The sequence below is a fragment of the Pseudophryne corroboree genome, chromosome 2 (assembly GCF_028390025.1).
Source record: "Pseudophryne corroboree isolate aPseCor3 chromosome 2, aPseCor3.hap2, whole genome shotgun sequence".
NCBI classification, from domain to species: domain Eukaryota; kingdom Metazoa; phylum Chordata; class Amphibia; order Anura; family Myobatrachidae; genus Pseudophryne; species Pseudophryne corroboree.
Genome location: NC_086445.1, coordinates 43,390,847 through 43,396,846, shown reverse-complemented (window position 1 = coordinate 43,396,846; position 6,000 = coordinate 43,390,847).

Genomic DNA, 6,000 nt, shown 5'->3' with positions numbered 1-6,000 from the left:
CATCCACTAGGACGTCAGAGAAAATAAGATTTTACTCACCGGTAAATCTATTTCTCGTAGTCCGTAGTGGATGCTGGGACTCCGTAAGGACCATGGGGAATAGCGGCTCCGCAGGAGACTGGGCACAACTAAAGAAAGCTTTAGGACTACCTGGTGTGCACTGGCTCCTCCCACTATGACCCTCCTCCAGACCTCAGTTAGGATACTGTGCCCGGAAGAGCTGACACAATAAGGAAGGATTTTGAATCCCGGGTAAGACTCATACCAGCCACACCAATCACACCGTATAACTCGTGATACTATACCCAGTTAACAGTATGAAATATAACTGAGCCTCTCAACAGATGGCTCAACAATAACCCTTTAGTTAGGCAATAACTATATACAAGTATTGCAGACAATCCGCACTTGGGATGGGCGCCCAGCATCCACTACGGACTACGAGAAATAGATTTACCGGTGAGTAAAATCTTATTTTCTCTGACGTCCTAAGTGGATGCTGGGACTCCGTAAGGACCATGGGGATTATACCAAAGCTCCCAAACGGGCGGGAGAGTGCGGATGACTCTGCAGCACCGAATGAGCAAACTCTAGGTCCTCCTCAGTCAGGGTATCAAACTTGTAGACTCTTGCATAAGTGTTTGAACCCGACCAAGTAACAGCTCGGCAAAATTGTAAAGCCGAGACCCCTCGGGCAGCCGCCCAAGAAAAGCCCCTTTCCTCGTGGAATGGGCTTTTACAGATTTAGAGTGCGGCAGTCCAGCCACAGAATGTGCAAGTTGAATTGTGCTACAGATCCAGCGAGCAATAGTCTGCTTAGAAGCAGGAGCACCCAGCTTGTTGGGTGCATATAGGATAAATAGCGAGTCAGTTTTCCTGACTCCAGCCGTCCTGGAAACATATATTTTTCAGGGCCCTGGCTACGTCCAGTAACTTGGAATCCTCCAAGTCCCAAGTAGCCGCAGGCACCACCATAGGTTGGTTCACATGAAACACTGATACCACCTTAGGAAGGAATTGGGAACGAGTCCTCAATTCCGCCCTATCCATATAAAAAAATCAGATAAGGGCTTTTGCATGATAAAGCCGCCAATTCTGATACACGCCTGGCCGACGCCAAGGCCAACAGCATGACCACTTTCCACGTGAGGTATTTTAGCTCCACGGATTTAAGTGGCTCAACCCAATGCGACTTCAGGAAATCCAACACCACGTTGAGATCCCACGGTGCCACTGGAGGCACAAACGGGGGCTGACTCTGCAGCACTCCCTTAACAAAAGTCTGAACTTCAGGCAGTGAAGCCAGTTCTATTTTGGAAGAAAATCGATAGAGCCGAAATCTGGACCTTAATGGAACCCAATTTTAGGCCCATAGTCACCCCTGACTGTAGGAAGTGCAGAAATCGACCTAGCTGAAATTCCTCCGTTGGGGCCTTCCTGGCCTCACAGCTCGCAACATATTTCCGCCATATGCGGTGATAATGGTTTGCGCTCACTTCTTTCCTAGCTTTAATAAGCGTAGGGATAACTTCCTCCGGAATGCCCTTTTCCTTCAGGATCCGGCGTTCAACCGCCATGCCGTCAAACGCAGCCGCGGTACGTCTTGGAACAGACAGGCCCCCTGCTGCAGCAGGTCCTGTCTGAGCGGCAGAGGCCATGGGTCCTCTGAGATCATTTCTTGGAGTTCTGGGTACCAAGCTCTTCTTGGCCAATCCGGAACAATGAGTATAGTTCTTACTCCTCTCCTTCTTATTATTCTCATTACCCTGGGTATGAGAGGCAGAGAAGGGAACACATACACCGACTGGTACACCCACGGTGTTACCAGAGCGTCCACAGCTATCGCCTGAGGGTCCCTTGACCTGGGGCAATATCTTTTTAGCTTTTTGTTGAGGTGGGACGCCATCATGTCCACCTGTGGCCTTTCCCAACGGTGTACAATCATTTGGAAGACTTCTGGATGAAGTCCCCACTCTCATGGGTGGAGGTCGTGTCTGCTGAGAAAGTCTGCTTCCCAGTTGTCCACTCCGGGAATGAACACTGCTGACAGTGCTAACACATGATTTTCCGCCCATCGGAGAATCCTTGTGGCTTCTGCCATCGCCGTCCTGCTTCTTGTGCCGCCCTGTCGGTTTACATGAGCGACCGCCGTGATGTTGTCTGACTGGATCAGCACCGGCCGGTGTTGAAGCAGGGGTCTAGCCTGACTTAGGGCATTGTAAATGGCCCTTAGTTCCAGAATATTTATGTGTAGGGAAGTCTCCTGACTTGTCCATAGTCCTTGGAAGTTTCTTCCCTGTGTGACTGCCCCCCAGCCTCGAAGGCTGACATCCGTGGTCACCAGGACCCAGTCCTGTATGCCGAATCTGCGGCCCTCTAGAAGATGAGCACTCTGCAGCCACCACAACAGCGACACCCTGGCCCTTGGAGACAGGGTTATCCGCCGATGCATCTGAAGATGCGACCCGGACCACTTGTCCAACAGATCCCACTGGAAGATCCTTGCATGGAACCTGCCGAATGGAATTTCTTCGTAAGAAGCTACCATCTTTCCCAGGGCTCGCGTGCATTGATGCACCGACACCTGTATTTGTATTAGGAGGTCTCTGTCTAGAGACGACAACTCCTTGGACTTCTCCTCCGGGAGAAACCCATTTTTCTTGTTCTGTGTCCAGAACCATACCCCGGAACAGTAGACGCCTCGTAGGAACCAGCTGCGAATTTGGAATATTCAGAATCCAGCCGTGCTGTTGTAGCACTTCCCGAGATAGTGCTACTCTGACGAACAACTGCTCCCTGGACCTCGCCTTTATAAGGAGATCGTCCAAGTACGGGATAATTATTTCGGCCATTACTTTGGTAAATACCCTCGGTGCCGGGGACAGACCAACGGCAACGTCTGGAATTGGTAATGACAAACCTGTACCACAATTTTGAGGTACTCCTGGTGAGGAGGGTAAATAGGGACATGCAGGTAAGCATCCTTGATGTCCAGTGATACCATGAAATTCTCCAGGCTTGCAATAATCGCCCTGAGCGATTCCATTTTGAACTTAAACCTTCGTATATGTGTTCAAGGATTTCAATTTTAGAATGGATCTCACCGAACCATCTGGTTTCGGTACCACAAACATTTTGGAATAGTAACCCCGGCCTTGTTGAAGGAGGGGTACCTTGATTTCACCTGCTGGAAGTACAGCTTGTGAATTGCCGCCAGTACTACCTCCCTTTCTCCGAGGGCAGCAGGCAAGGCTGATGTGAGGTAACGGCGAGGGGGAGTCGCCTCGAACACCAGCTTGTATCCCTGTGATACTACTTGCAGAACCTAGGGATCCACCTGTGGGCAAGCCCACTGGTCCCTGAAGTTCCCGAGACGCGCCCCCCCCCCCGCACCTGTCTCCACCTGTGGAGCCCCAGCGTCATGCGGTGGACTCAGAGGAAGCGGGGGAAGATATTTGATTCTGGGAACTGGCTGTCTGGTGCAGCTTTTTCCTTCTTCCCTTGTCTCTGTGCAGAAAGGAAGCGCCTTTGACCCGCTTGCTTTTCTGAAGCCGAAAGGACTGTACCTGAAAATACGGTGCTTTCTTAGGCTGTGAGGAAACCTGAGGTAAAAATTTTTCTTCCCAGCTGTTGCTGTGGATACGAGGTCCGAGAGACCGTCCCCAAACAATTCCTCACCCTTATAAGGCAGAATCTCCATGTGCCTTTTAAAGTCAGCATCACCTGTCCACTGCCGGGTCTCTAATACCCTCCTGGCAGAATGGACATTGCCTTAATTCTGGATGCCAGCCGGCAAATATCCCTCTGTGCATCCCTCATATATAAGACGACGTCTTTAATATGCTCTATGTTAGCAAAATATTATCTCTGTCTAGGGTATTAATCTTGACAGGGTATCAGACCACGCTGCAGCAGCACTATTCATGCTGAGGCAATTGCAGGTCTCAGTATAGTACCTGAGTGTGTATATACAGACTTCAGGATAGCCTCCTGCTTTTTATCAGCAGGCTCCTTCAAAGTGGCCGTATCCTAAGACGGCAGTGCCACCTTTTTTGACAAACGTGTGAGCGCCTTATCCACCCTAGGGGATATCTCCCAACGTGACCTATCCTCTGGCGGGAAAGGGTACGCCATCAGTAACTTTTTAGAAATTACCAGTTTCTTATCGGGGGAACCCACGCTTCTTTACACACTTCATTCACTCATCTGATGGGGGAACAAAACACTGGCTGCTTTTTCTCCCCAAACATAAAACCCCTTTTATGTGGTACTTGGGTTCATGTCAGAAATGTGTAACACATTTTTCATTGCCGAGATCATGCAACGGATGTTCCTAGTGGATTGTGTATATGTCTCAATCTCGTCGACACTGGAGTCAGACTCCGTGTCGATATCTGTGTCTGCCATCTGAGGTAACGGGCGTTTTTTTTTTTGAGCCCCTGATGGCCTTTGAGATGCCTGGGCAGGCGCGGGCTGAGAAGCCGGCTGTCCCACAGCTGTTACGTCATCCAGCCTTTTATGTAAGGAGTTGACATTGGATGGATAGGTGGAAGGTATTAACCGACACTCTGATGTCGGCCCCACAGGGGGCGACATCCCATTTATCGGCCTCTGCTCCGCCTCCACGTAAGCCTCATCAAACTTGTCGACACAGCCGCACCGACACACCGCATACACACAGGGAATGCTCTGACAGAGGACAGGACCCCACAAAGCCCTTTGGGGAGACAGAGTATGCCAGCACACACCAGAGCGCTATATAACACAGGGATCCCACTATAAATTAGTGTTTTTTCCCTTATAGCTGCTTATATTATATATATATATACTGCGCCTAAATTTAGTGCCCCCCCCTCTCTTTTTTACCCTTATGTAGCTTGACACTGCAGGGGAGAGCCAGGGAGCTGAGGGAGATGGCCCCGCCCCTTTTCCGGCGGACTTCTCCCGCTTTTTCTGGAATTCTGGCAGGGGTATTTTTACACCTATATAGCCTTCCTGACTATATATGGTGTAGATTTGCCAGCCAAGGTGTATTATATTGCCCCCCCCCCCCCCCCAGCGCCCTGCACCCATCAGTGACCAGAGTGTGAGGTGTACATGAGGAGAAATGGCGCACAGCTGCAGTGCTGTGCGCTACCTTGTTGAAGACAGAAGTCTTCTGCCGCCGATTTTCCGGAACACTTCTTGCTTCTGGCTCTGTAAGGGGGGCGGCGGCGCGGCTCCGGGAACGAACACCAAGGTCGGGTCCCGCGGTCGATCCCTCTGGAGCTAATGGTGTCCAGTAGCCTAAGAAGCCCAAACTACCACCTGTTAGGTAGGTTCGCTTCTTCTCCCCTTAGTCCCTCGCTGCAGTGAGTCTGTTGCCAGCAGATCACACTGTAAAATAAAAAACCTAAAATATACTTTCTCTCTAGGTGCTCAGGAGAGCCCCTAGTGTGCATCCAGCTCGGCCGGGCACAAGATTCTAACTGAGGCTTGGAGGAGGGTCATAGTGGGAGGAGCCAGTGCACACCAGGTAGTCCTAAAGCTTTCTTTAGTTGTGCCCAGTCTCCTGCGGAGCCGCTATTCCCCATGGTCCTTACGGAGTCCCAGCATCCACTTAGGACGTCAGAGAAATGACACTTGAGATAGCAATGCACCAGCCGAAACACAACTAAGGGGGAGATGTATCAAATCATGGAGAGAGATAAAGTGGAGATGGATAAAGTACCAGCCAATCAGTTACGGCCCTGTTACAGGCTGTTTGAAAAAAATGTGAGTTGGGAGCGCATTGGTTGGTACTTAACTCTCTCCAAGCTTTGATGCCTCTCCTCCTAAATGCGCTACACACAAAAAAGACCAGAGTGTATCCCATTCAGTCTGCCTGAAACGCTGCTCCAAACAGTAACCTATATAAAACACGCTTTTATCTAGTGCAAAATAGCATACTTACACAAAATTATGGTTAATTAATAGGCAAAGGGCATTTGGGGGGGGAGGGGGGGGGGGCGCTATATCAAG